This window comes from Sminthopsis crassicaudata, chromosome 6 (genome assembly GCF_048593235.1).
Source record: "Sminthopsis crassicaudata isolate SCR6 chromosome 6, ASM4859323v1, whole genome shotgun sequence".
NCBI classification, from domain to species: domain Eukaryota; kingdom Metazoa; phylum Chordata; class Mammalia; order Dasyuromorphia; family Dasyuridae; genus Sminthopsis; species Sminthopsis crassicaudata.
This window is the reverse complement of record NC_133622.1, coordinates 216,121,495-216,134,732: the sequence shown is the minus strand read 5'-3', so window position 1 is coordinate 216,134,732 and position 13,238 is coordinate 216,121,495.

The window sequence follows — 13,238 nt, the reverse complement described above, 5'->3', positions numbered from 1 at the left end:
GGATAAATGGTCAGAGGATATGAAGAGAAAATATTCAGATGAAAAAATTAAAGCCATTTAGCAATATTGAAAGTAAAGCTATTATAAAGCAGCAGTCATAAAAAAAAAAATTTGGTATTGGCTAAGAAATACAGTGGTGGATCAGTGAATAGATTATATACACATAACACAATAATCAAGGCCTATAGTAACAATATTTGATAACCCCCAGACTCCAGCTTCTGGAATAAGAACTCACTACTTGACAAAAATTGCTTGAAAAACTGGAAAATAATGTCAGAAACATAGATGTATATCTCATACCCCATACCAAAATAAGGTCAAATGGGCACATGATGATATCATAAACAAAATAGGAAAATAAGGGATAATTTACCTACCAGATCTTTGGAGAAGGAAGGAATTTACGACCAAAGAATAACTAGAGAACATTATTAAAGGCAAAATGAACAACTATGATTATATAACTTAAAAAGATTTTGCACAAACAAAACCAACAGAAACAAGATTAAAAGGGAAATACAAAGTTGAGAAAAAAATCTTTACAATTAGCATTTCTGATAAAGGTCTCATTTCTAAAATATATAAAGAATTGTGTCAAATTTATAAGAATACAAAAAATTCTCCCATTGATAAATGGTCAAAGAATATGAACAATTTTCGGATGATATAACTAAAACCTCCTATAATCATATGAAAAATGCTCTAAGTCACTTGATTAGAGAAATGTAAATTAAGACAACTTTGAGGTACCACATCACACCTCTCAGATTGGCTAAGATGACAGGAAAAGATAATGATAAATGTTGGAGAGGATGTAGGAAAATGCACCATTGGTGGAGTTGTGAAATGATCTAACCATTCTGGAGAGCAATCTAGAATTATGCCCAAAGGGATATACAAAACTGTGCATATCCATCCTTTGACCCAGGAATCTCTATTGGGTCCCATAAAGTAAGGAAAAGGACTCACATGTGCAAAAATGTTTGTAGCAGCTCTTTTTGTGATAACTAAGAATTGGAAAATGAGTAGATGCTCATCATTCATGGAGAATGGCTGAATAAGCTATGGTACATGAAGGTAAGGGATATTATTGTTCTATAAGCTGGATGTAGAAAGGCCTGGAAAGATTTCCATGAACTGATGCTGAGCAAAGCAAGCAGAGCCAGGAATACTTTGTACACAATAATAGCAAGAATGTGTGATGTCAACTATGAAAAACTTGGTCCTTCTCAGTAGTTCCAATTCCAATAAAACTATGGAGATTAAATGTAAATCAACATATACTTTTTTTTTCTCTCCCATATTTTAACCCTTTTGTTCTGATCTTTCCCTCCCAATAGGATTCATAAAGCAATGTGGATTAAAATTAATTAATTAATTAAAAAAGAAAAAAATAGCCATTTATAGTTATGAAAAAATACTCTAAATCACTATCGATTAGAGAAATGCAAATTACAAGTCTGAGTACCACACTACACCTATCAGATTAGCCAAGATAACAATATGTGGGAAAATTTGGACACATATATTTTTGGTGACACTAATACATTGTTGGTGAAGTTGTGATCTGATCAAGCCATTCTGTAGAACAATTTAGAACCATGCCTAAAAGGCTATAACTCTGGATACCCTTTGATGCAATGTCACTACTGAGTCTATATCCCAAAGAGATCATCAACTAGGGGAAAGGATCCACAGGAACAAAAATATTTATAACAGCTTTTTTTTTTTTTTTTTTTTGTGATGGCGAGGAATTGGAAATTGAGTGGATGTCCATCAACTGGAGTATGACTGTATAAGTTATGATATATAAATGTAACAAAATATTATTTTATAAAAAATGATAAGTTGGCTGATTTCAGAAAAAAAATTGGAAAGGCTTACATGAACTGATGCTTAGTGAAGTGAATAGAATGAGAAGAATATTATTGCATACAGTAATAGTAAGATTATGTGATAATCAACTATGACAGACTTAGTTCTTCTCAGCAATATCCAAGATCCAAGACAATTCCAATACCCCTTGGATGAAAACTGCCACCCACATCCAGAGAGAGAACTATGGAGACTGATTGTACATTGAAACACACTAATGAGGAAATATGTTTAAAATAATTGTACATGTATAACCTATATTAGATTGTTTGTTGTTTGGGGGATGGAGGAGAAAAGGGAGGGAGGGAGGGAGGGGAAAAAGTTGGAACTTAAAATCATATCAAAGTTAATGCTGAAAATTATCTTTACAAATAATCTTTAAAATAAAATACAATTGAAATAAAAATATTAGTGAAATGCTTATGTAGGAAAAGGATTTTATTTTCTGCTTGGCCCCACTGGACAGAACTGGCAATAATATATGAAAATTATAGAATAGAAAATCTAATATGGATATAATGAAAATCTTGACTTTTAAAATTACCTCAAGGTGGAATAAGCTGCCAAAGAGAAGAGTGAGTTTCTAAGTATTAAACAAAAGCAAGATGAGTACTATTTTGATGTTTATTGATTGGATTTAATTTTGGAATTTCTTCTAAACTTAAGGTTATCCTTTTTCCCCCCTCCTTCTAGTTATTTCAAAATCAGTTTTGCTAAATCCATATACTTATATTACAATCCACTTTAAAGTTTTTCCTCTTTAAAAAAAAAAATCCTTATTCTTACCCACAATTCTCTTTCTTTCTACAAGTCCCTGAAATAAAACCACATTCTATATTTTGTCAGCAGCAGACAAGGCAATGTCTATGAAAGGATGGGATCTCATCTCTGGATTAACCCTACCCCACATTTCTATATTATTTTGCAGTATATAAAACATTCTATTTATAGTAACTCTATGAAAATATAATGCAAATATTTACCTCACATTTTCCAGATGAGGATGATAGGCTCTTTGAAGTCCAGTGACTTGTCCAAGGTCACACTAGTACTGGCTTCTATTTCACAAATCTAGATCTGGTGTACTGTTCATTATACCATACAGCTTCCCATTTGAACATTTTTAATGGTAATTTGTGACAAATAATCCTGATTGTCCCTTTGATGGACTTCATGTTTGAATGATTTCACCTTAAAGCACTTCCAGGCATGTTCATGGATGAAATTTAAGCAAAATAAGGAAGTTGGAAGAGACTGGAGTCTCCAGAAGAGTACTGAGGTACCAGTAGAAAATCAGAAACTCATCTTCAATGTCTGTGGAAGACAAATGAAATTTGTCCATCCTGTCCCAAGAGGCAGAAGTAGGACCAAAGAATAAAAGTCATTAGGGAAAAAGAATTGAGTTCATCACAAGGAAAGAACAGGAGCTGATTCAAAGGAAAGTGGGATATATCCTGTGGGGCTTTAGAGATTTACTAAGTCTAGACCAAGTTAGCTTTGTGCCATTTTAAATGATTAGAGAGACAGTTTCTGGCTAATTTAATCATTTTATTAATAAGGCCAGCACATTTATTAATAAAAATATGATCATTTGACTGCTTATTTTAGATCAAACATCCATCGCAGCTTACAAACTCTTGGAAGAATAGATGTTCCCAAGGGAGGTCATCAATTCCACTTGAAAATGAATAAAAAAATGAATATTACAATGAGATGCTGGGCCATATTGTAAAGACTTTGGAGTACATGACTTGGTTCATCCAAATCTTGGTCAAAGAGACTTCTCAATTTCTTTGTCAACTTTCTGACAAGAGGGAGAATATATATTTTCCCAGATCTCTCTGAGCAAATACAATAAGCAGAAATATGACCATTAGCTCACACCTAAATTTCTTTTACCATATGATTAGATCATGGCCTGGGTAAATCTCTGCCTAGGATTCCCCACACTGTTTGATTTCTGGATGAGGAAATAGACAGGAGGGAAAACCTTACTCCCAATTCAATAATTAGCTATCAAATGCAAGAGAGAAATACTCATTTCTCATAATTGAGGAAACATTTCTTTTACAAAGTATACAATTTAACCATCCAACCATTGCTCTGCTAAAGGGGGATTTGCTATCTTCCAAAGCAACTCATTATATCTTTATATCTATATATCTATATTTGAAACACTTCAACTGTTTTATTTTTCTTTAACATGTGTATATGCACATAATACATACATATGGTGCAATATATATATACACAAATATATCTGCATATCCATGTATACACCTATATATGCATATACATATAGACATATGCATACACACATATATCAAGTCCAAATCTGCTTCTTAGGAACTTCTACCAGTTGTTTCTGGTAGGGCCATCTGGGACATTTTAGAGCAAATTCAAATCCTTCATCTATTTGAAGATAGTTCAAATATAAGACATAAGCAATGACTAAACTCCAATCAATATTTTGTGACATATGTGTTTTATACATATCTACATGTATGAACATTTTCTTCCATATTAGAATTGTAGCTCTTAGAATTGGGGATTATTTCATTCTTTTTCTCCTTGTCTTTTTCTCCTCTGACTAGCACAGTGCTTGGAGTATTGGAGACCTGTTGAACACTAAATGTTTGTTGAAAGAACTGTTTCCAAGTCCAAGGCCACACAGATGATAAGCAGAAGAGCCAGAATTAGAATCCTGGCCTCTTGACTCCAAAATTAGATCCTTGTCCCCCAGTGGTTCCACCAGCTTTCTTAGCTATTATTGTAATCAGTATTAGCATTACCACCACCACCAACATCAATATTCAGGCATAGGATGAACAATTATTTTTCACGATGTTGTAGAGGGAACTCAAACTGAAAGAAAGTATGACTTGGAGGCTCCAAAGGTCCCTTGAAATTTGATTATCTTATGACTAATTGACCTTTGTATCCTGATTATAGTTTTATACAAGCTAAGCCTTGGGAGCATGGCCAAATGGGTTGAGGGCCAGTCTTAGAGGCAGGAAAAGGTATGCTCAAGTCCCACCTCCAATGGAAATGTGACCATGAACAAATCAATGAATCCCAGACAACTCACCAAGGCTCCGCTTGCTGATCCTCATTGGTACCATGCACTGCCCCAAAGCAAGACATGACCAAATCGTTCTGTTACAAACAATCTGCAGAAAGGAAGTCTTGTTGTTTTTGTTGTCTATGCTAATTGTGTCTAAGTCTCTGGTCCCTTATGTATAAAATAGGGATAGTGCTTTTACAACCTACTTTATGGCACTTAATTTAAAATTGCTATAGAAATGAGATTTTTACCATTAGGAAATTAGCTAGAAGGAAAACATTAAAGCCTAGTAAATGTCCTTGTGTCTTTCAACTCCATACAACTTTCACCTTTCCTGTAGCCAGTAATAAGCAATGTGAATGGCTCATGGTAGCAGGTGTGGTATAGCCTGTCAACTCAGTATCAAATTCTTATTCAAGGTATGGGAATAATTTGTTGTAGCCTAGTCACTGAAATGTCAAGAATGTTGTATCATGTTGGGATTTGAGCTGTAGTTTCTAGGAATAGATTCAATCAATTTGTAGCTCAATGCCTTAAATATCACATAAACAGCACTGAATAGATGTTTACTCTATTGAATTGGATCCTCCCCCCCCCCCCTTTCCTCCCAGTTATGTAATCATAATCAGATCAAATCTGCCATTGGTCCTGGAGGAGCCAGACAATCCACTGTCACCCACGGGGCAGGCAATCTAGCCAAGCTGAAGTGGTAAAAACTACTAAGGAAGCTACAAAGGGCAGAATATGCCGAGTCCATCAAAATACTACCGCCATCCTGACCACATCCTTAGTGCAAAACCTCAGTAATAGAAGTGTCCCCAAACCAACCCAACCAGGTTCCAGACTACCCCCGCAGCCACCAGTGAAGGAAGAAATCATTGTGGAGAAGGTATTCCTCATCACCACAATAAACAGTTGGGACTAAATGCCCCCGAGAAAATCATGGACAAAGTCTTAAGAGTGGTGGTGCCCTCCAACAATGGTTCTGCTTCCTATTCGGCCATCATCTGGGAAAGTATCTTCTGTTGAGAAGATGACAGTTAAACTCAACAAATGTCAACTACCTGCCACCCACAAGGCAGGCAAGTTCAACTAGCTGAAATAACAAAGCATTGGGAGGAAGAAAGCCACCTGGCAAGACATACCACCTCTATCATTTTGACCATCTTTTCTTAGCCTCTGATAGAGACAGGCCAGAATTTTGAACCCAAGTCTTGGGAAAAGTGATGTTTCTAAGCTCTCTCCATACCTGTTACCATCATCTTGAGAAGCATTCTTCATGAAGTAGTCCAGTATATGGAGGTTTGCTATTGAAGACCCAGAAAAAAATTATTATTATCAAAATCCTTGGCATTGTTAAAGGCATGAACATCAGTAAAGTGATACTGAAGAAAATATTAGCATCTGATTTCCCTCTGTCTTGTAATTAAAAAAAAACAACCTTCCATTAAGGATTGGTTCTCCCATTAGAATGTGAGTTCCTTGAAAGGACCAACAGCCTGGATTTTATATTTATATTCCTAGCTAAGTAATTAATGTTTAAAAAAAAATCTCTCTTCCTACTGGGAAAAGAGATGTCAACCTATTTTCCAATAGTTTTATTCATCATGCTATTGTTAAATAACAAAATATTCCTCTCTGGTTACTGATTCTCCAATATATATTTTCTTTTTCTGTTAGAATGTAAGTTCCTCTGGGAAGTATTGCTTTGGTTTTGTATTTGTATTTACTATGTTTATCTCATATAGTTAAATGCTTAAAAATATTTTTTCAATCCCTCATTCATTCATTTACTGGCTTTTGTGAATGTCCTTTTCATCATCACCAATATAGATAAAAACTGAGCATGACTTGAATTATAGCATGTCTACTGATAAAAAGCAATGAGGCTTTCTTAGAGTGCTAAATTTTTGGAGCCAGGATGACCTCAGTTCAAATTGTACAAACTATTTCTTGACAAGTACTGATTTGTATAATCCAAGGAAAGTTATTTACCTTTCCTCAATATCATTCTCTTCATCTAAACAGGATAATAATGACATATTTCACAACGTTATTATGAAATTGTGTAAATGTTTTGTAAATTTCAAGCATTATAGAAATATGAACTAAATGTCAACTATGATCATGGGAACTCTGGACCAGATTATTCTCAAGAACAAGCCCATTGCCCATCCTGTTCCAATTTTTAATTACATATATATATGTATATATTAATATATAATTAATATATTAATTATATATAATATATTATATATATAAATACATATTTATATATATACATATATATGCATATATATAAATATAAATAATTAGGTCAGTTTTCCCATACTATCCTGTTTGTATAGAATGACGTAAAGCTGGAGTCCATTGTTAATCCATCTACCCTGTCTTCAACCTTTGATACAGGCTTGATGGCAACTCAGTTTTCCCATTCTGTCTCTAAGACACTCTCAACATCTCAATAGATAACCTTGTCATTCCTTAGATTCTGCTTTTATTTCCCCCTCCTCCCTCTGAGATCTTAAAGGTCACATCTCTCCCAAAGCAAATTGTTCATTCAGTATGACTGCCCTGCAGAGTTATATTTGAACCCAGGTGCTATTTACATAATAAACCAGCAAATCTCTGTCATCTGTAATAGGTGCCTCTGTCATGGTTGCTCCATGTTGTGAACCAAATCGTTATTATACTATTTTTATAATATTCTTTTACAATTATGCTCTTCCAAATCTATATCATATTTCTACTCCACATTACCACTTACCACTTCAATGACAGGAGTTTTGGAATCCTCTCATACAACTTTCTTATTTATAGGTGGAGAAGCTGAGGCTCAGAAACAGAGAATGCTTTGCTTAAAAGAGGCAACTAAGTAGTAACAGAATAGGACCCTTTTGGTCTACAATTGAAAGAACTAAGGACAATGGAGGTTAAGTGATTTGTCTAAAAGCACATTGCTAGAAGTCTTGGTAATAAATAGGATATGAATCCAGATCCTTGGACTTTATAGCTGGCGATCTCTTCACTATCCTACATTGCCTTTGTCTCTTAGTCCACTGGGCTTTTCATCCAATTCTTCTGATTTCCTGACAGCAATTGTCCAGTCACCATTCCAAAGCAATCATGACAAGGCAGTCATGACAAAAGTGATATAGGAATACAATTAAACCAGACAGACTTTTCATGAGCAATAGTTTTTAAACGGGCTGCACTGCTTATTCTTATGAGTTTCCATTGTCTTCTCAGAAGATTTCTCATGAGGAGAATCACATGAAAATTTAAGGACAAAGAAATTATGACATGGATGTTTTCATGTTTGAGTTGTATGATAACTTAAACCAACTTCAAACCCAAATGAAATGATTTAGAGAAATTATTGCCATTATAGTGCATATGATATGGAATCAGGAAAACTCATCTTCATGAGTTCCAATCTGGACTCGGACGTTTATTAGCTGTGTAATCCTGGACAAGTCAGTTAATCCGGTTTGCCTCAGTTTCCTCATTTTAAAAGTGAGGTGGAAAAGGAAATGACAAAACATTGTAGTATCTTGGCCAAGAAAACACCAAATGGAATCAGGAGGAGTTGAACACAATCGAAAACAACTGAAAGACAACAAAACCTTGATCTAAGGTAGAATTTGGAACAACAGGCAGAATCCCAAGTGAGAAGGTGTTGGTCTCCATAAAAGAAAAAAAAAGTTTACTAATAATAAAAGTTCATAGAATAGCACAATGGGTCATCCTGGATTGGGTCTCTTCTTGTTTTGGAGAAAGTATGAGACTCTCCAGTTATTTGCATTGCAAAGCAATTACTAGTATGGAGCCTCTAGGGTTTGCCCCAAGCATCCTAAATTAAAAGGAATATTTAAGTATTTGCAACTCTTTAAGTAATGCAGAAACAAATAAGCTTGATACTTAGCTTCCAGGTAGTTTAGAATGGTATTAACCTAAATAAACTCTTTCCTAGTTGATCCCACTTCTAACTTCCAGGCACTGATTGTTGGCTGGAATATTAAATCTCCATCCTCCACATATCCAACAACACTAGTCTTCTTGGTCTCTCTTTTTAAGCCTAACCCTTCCCCATATTCCAACTCTAGACTTTCTTTTCACTAACAATTGATTAGTGAAAGTGGGACACCTAGGTGACAAAGTAGAGTACTGGACCTGGAGTCAGGAATATTGATCTTCCTAAATTCAAGTCTGGCCTTAGAAACTTTCTAGCTATGTGATCCTGGGCAGATCACTTAATTCTGTTTACCTCAGTTTCCTCATCTCCTCATCTGGAGAAGGAAATGGCAAACTACTCCAGAATCTTTGCCAAGAAAATCTCAACTTGGGTCCCCCAAAATCATACATGACTGAAAAATGACTGAACACTTCACTCTTGAAAACTTCTCTACCTCCTGCAGCCCTGAGTTTCAGCTACTCGGTTACTCACCTTCTTCAGGAAGACTTTCCTGAGATCTTTTAATGCTAGTCCCTTCCTCTGTTAAATATCTCCACTTTACCCTACATTTTGCTTTTTTGTACACAATTGTTTATCTGTTGTCTCCTTTATTAGACCATGAGCTCCTTGAGAGTGATGAGAGTAAACCTCTGTATGACCTGAGTGAGCCCTGTAAATTTATGTAAAATCACCAAAAATGTCTCATTTGATCTACAAACCCAAATGGTCTTACATCCTCTCCAAGCAAGATAAGCTTTCTTGGGGTAAGTCACAACTTCAGTAAGATTTCACATTCACCTGAAAGTTCCCTTAGACTCATGCATAAAATGGATCTTCAGAAAATTACTCTTTGCAGATCACTTCTTTCTTGAGAATGATATGCCCTTCAAGAGCATCTTTCTTGGTGTTTCTTTAACAATAAAACGTTTTACTATAGGCTTTGGGTTTAGTGAATTCCTGTGTTCCCAACATGCACCTTTTGGAGAATGGAACCCCACCCATACCTGTCTAACCTCTCCATGAGTACCCTCATCCTTCATCAAGAGCAGGGGCTATCTTTTACATTTATTTCTTATGCTTAGCATAGTGCCTATCAAATAGCTGGTGCTTAATAAATGATTATTGTTTGAAGGTAGACCAAAAAATCACATTACTTAGCATTTCTATGTCTCTTTCAGGTTTGCAAAATTCTATATGTACTTTATAGCTCATTGGATCTGCCAACAAACCAATTAGCAGCCTGACTTAGTTGAGCAAGTAATTTCCTATTTCTGGACTCAGTTTTCTCATCTATAAAATAAAGAAGTTGTAAATAAAGTATGTTTAGGTGCCAGGCAAGGGATGCAAGATGGCTTCTAGGGCTGATGTTTATCTCATGTTTTGTAGTGCTTCAAATCTGCTAAGTCCTTGATAGTGGTTTTATTTGAACCTTAAAAGATGGGATATTATCTCCATTTTACAGTTGAGGAAACTGAGGCTGAGAGAGGTTAAATGACTTGTACATAATTCCTTAAGTAGTAAATGTACAAGACAGGATTTGAACCCAGGCATTCTTGTCTTCAATTCCAGTACTATATACATAATACCACCTAGATCTAGGAGCCTTTTGAAGATAGTTCTGATTGAAAAAAGCCAATTGTTAAATCTTCAAGTTGAGAATTTACACTACAAATCAGGACTTGATGTATTTTTCTATTGATTGTCTAGACTGTTAAAATGTTAAAAATTCAGATTAAATTTAAAAGTGAGTTGTGAATTCTTTTACCCCAGAGAGCCGGTTGTTAAACAACCCTTTTCAGCATACCTACATTACTCAATATTAGTAATGTAGTAAATGGGATTAGGGTAGTGCTAATACATAGGTGGAAAAGAAGCCTTGTATTTGTTAACCAACTTTCTTCTTTTGAGAGAGAGAGAATAATTTGTAAACTACAAGCTGTATTATCCCTTGCTTATCGACAATTGTAACAAAAACATAATGGAAAAGAATAGTCATAGTAAATAATTTATTGATTGAAAAAGACTCCTGTTCATCCCACTCTAGCATGACATTATGTGAGGCGTCACAGACACATTTTGGAATCATGGTGTTCAAATGCCATGCCTGATCATGCATTCTCTCAAGTTTGCCCCCAAAGTGCATGCATAGACCAAGAGGATCATAGACTCAATCAGCTATAATCTCAAATAGATTTTTCACAAACTTTGATTTGGAAAGAAGGCCCAGGATCTTTGGACAGCTTGACAAGGCAGCCCACATGCATAGGTATGGATCAATTGTTTGCAAAAAACATTGATGTAGGATATGAAAAATATATTTTGACTGCATTCGTGTAATACAGAATTCCTGAGAAGAATATGTGCTGTATATCTTTGTAAAATAATGTGCATTCTAGATAAAAAACCACATGTTAGGCTATTCAGCCAAACATGTCTGCTAACTAAAGCATTATTGATCTGTCACTGAATTCACAGACCTTCAATGATTGCTGAAACAATACCCACTGATAATCCAATATATCGCTCAGGGAAATTTTAAGTATTATTTTAATATTTCTTCTTCAAGTTCCCTCTTTTTTTTTAATTCAAGAAATAATTAATTTTTAAAAACCACAATTTTAATGAAAATATGATCAATTTTTCTATTTTTAATTAGCATTATGTGTCAGATTTTTAAAAATTACATGTTCCATATTGTGTTGGGGCATTAGGGAGGGCACTAGAAAGACTAAAGAAATTAAAATAACAACCTCCAACATTGTTCTGTGTTTAGAGTCGTTTCAGAGAAAAACTATTTCTGCCTTGTGCCCATTAAGACCCATTGAGTTTCAAGACACAAAGGTCACATATATAAATTTAACTGGGCATATAGTCTAGGTATGTTTCCCAAAAGGTGCATACGTACAACTAAGTAGGAAGGAAAGATAGTGTTCTACTACATGGTGGTACTAAACTCCTGGGTGGAATTTATGATGGTTGTTGGATAAATTTATAGCAAGATAAATTTATAACTCGATGAGGGAAAGGAGAGCAATCTTTGGAGCAGATGGGGTAGACCAGGGGTTCTCAAACTATGGTCCTCAGGCCAGATGCAGCCAGTGGAGGACGTTTATGCGGCCCGCTGGGTTATGGCAAATGGGCTGAGGGGCGGAGACAGTGTGTGTTTTTGTTTTTACTATAATCCGGCCTTCCCACAGTCTGAGGGACAGTGAACTGGCCCCCTATTTTAAAAGTTTGAGGACCACTGGCTATCACTTGCTTACAAGTGTTAGGAAAAGAGATATATAAGAATCTTCCTGTTTTAAAGAACAGGGTTATAAGCTTTGCTCTTTCTTTAACCAAACAGTTCATATATATTTTCACTTTCATTTGTTGGCATTCTTCTAAAAGTAAAGGAGGAAAAAGAGATCATTTTGGTGTCATTATAATAGAAACAGCTTCCAAGAACAAGAAAGTTAATCCTAATATCTGTATCTAATATAGCTATGGGGAAAAAAAAAATCAATTTCCACAACTCTCATTCTGAACTCCCACATGGTTTTCAATCTGGAAACTTTGGGAAGCAATTCTCAGTGAGAACAAAGATAGGAAATTAATCTAAAAGGAACATTATTATTGTAAAGATTTTCTACAAAACAGTGAGGATTAGCTTTGATTTTTTTTTTTTTTTTGATAGAGGAAAAGAATTGTTCTGATTTTTTCATGCTTCTCTCTTCCAACAGACACCACAAGGTAGTCATTCTACTGCATTTCTTTGAATGCTCTATGGTGTTGGTTTACTGTAATTCACAGAGACCATTCTTCACATTGAAATCATCTGAACTCAAGTGGCCCTGACTTTTGCTCCTGTAGCTCTACATATATAAAGCCAACGTGTACCTTTTCCCTCATCTTCCATTACGTCTTGTGTGATGTCTCAAAAACAAAATAAAACAAAAATGATTGATTCGAGAAGAAAGCAAAGCTCACAAAAATCTAGTTCTAGCCATAATATTTAGTTAAGTTCATGCAGTGAAAGAGAGTGCATACATCTCTAAAAGAGGAGCCAAACCCGTGCAGATCATCTAGCTTCTCTTTCCCTGAACAAAGAAGACAAAAGGGAATGATCTAGAGTGGGTCTTGTGGCCCTATGAGCTAGAGATTACACACCGTTGATGAGCCACTGTACAACAAAAAAGGGGGAAATATTTACATAATTTCACGGTGACATTCAGGGATGGCTTTCCCAAAAGATTAAAAGGAAAACTCCTATTGACCTTATCCTGACAAAATGAGCTAAATAAGAACTTGGAATTTTTCCTCTTTTGAATGTCATAGAAAACACCGATCCTCTCATCAATG